The sequence below is a fragment of the Triticum aestivum genome, chromosome 6D (assembly GCF_018294505.1).
Source record: "Triticum aestivum cultivar Chinese Spring chromosome 6D, IWGSC CS RefSeq v2.1, whole genome shotgun sequence".
Classification (NCBI taxonomy): Eukaryota; Viridiplantae; Streptophyta; class Magnoliopsida; order Poales; family Poaceae; genus Triticum; species Triticum aestivum.
In genome coordinates this window covers 35,535,457-35,536,096 of record NC_057811.1, presented here as the reverse complement: position 1 = coordinate 35,536,096, position 640 = coordinate 35,535,457, and positions in this window count along the sequence as shown.

Genomic DNA, 640 nt, shown 5'->3' with positions numbered 1-640 from the left:
GAAATGCTTTTCAATTTTCGGGTCTTATACCTCAAAGTATTCAGTAAATGCATGAAAAATAACAAATGAAGTCAGAAAGGGTTGAAAATTGATTATGTGGCTTTGAATGGTGCATTTTGAACACACAAAAACTATGGAGTCCAAATAAGTTCAAAAAATGAAATCCCTTTGTAACAGACGAGTTTCCGTATGAAACCCTGATACTTCGAAAGAGATTGTCCGTTTTGTACACGAAGTGCATCCAGTTTTTGCTGTAACCCTCTCTTCTTTCTTGCACATGCTATGTGGGTGAAATTATGATACCATGCCAACTTTCAACATTTTCAGAGTTCATTTGAAATGCTTTTCAATTTCAGGGTCTTATAGCTCAAAATATTCAGTAAGTGCATGAAAAATAACAAATGAAGTCAGAAAGGGTTGAAAATTGATTATGTGGCTTTGAATGGTGCATTTTGAACACACAAAAACTATGGAGTCCAAATAAGTTCAAAAAATGAAATCCCTTTGTAACAGACGAGTGTCCGTATGAAACCCTGATACTTCGAAAGAGATTGTCTGTTTTGTACCCGAAGTGCATCCAGGTCTTGCCATAACCCTCTCAACTTTCTTGCACATGCTATGTGGGTGAAATGATGATACC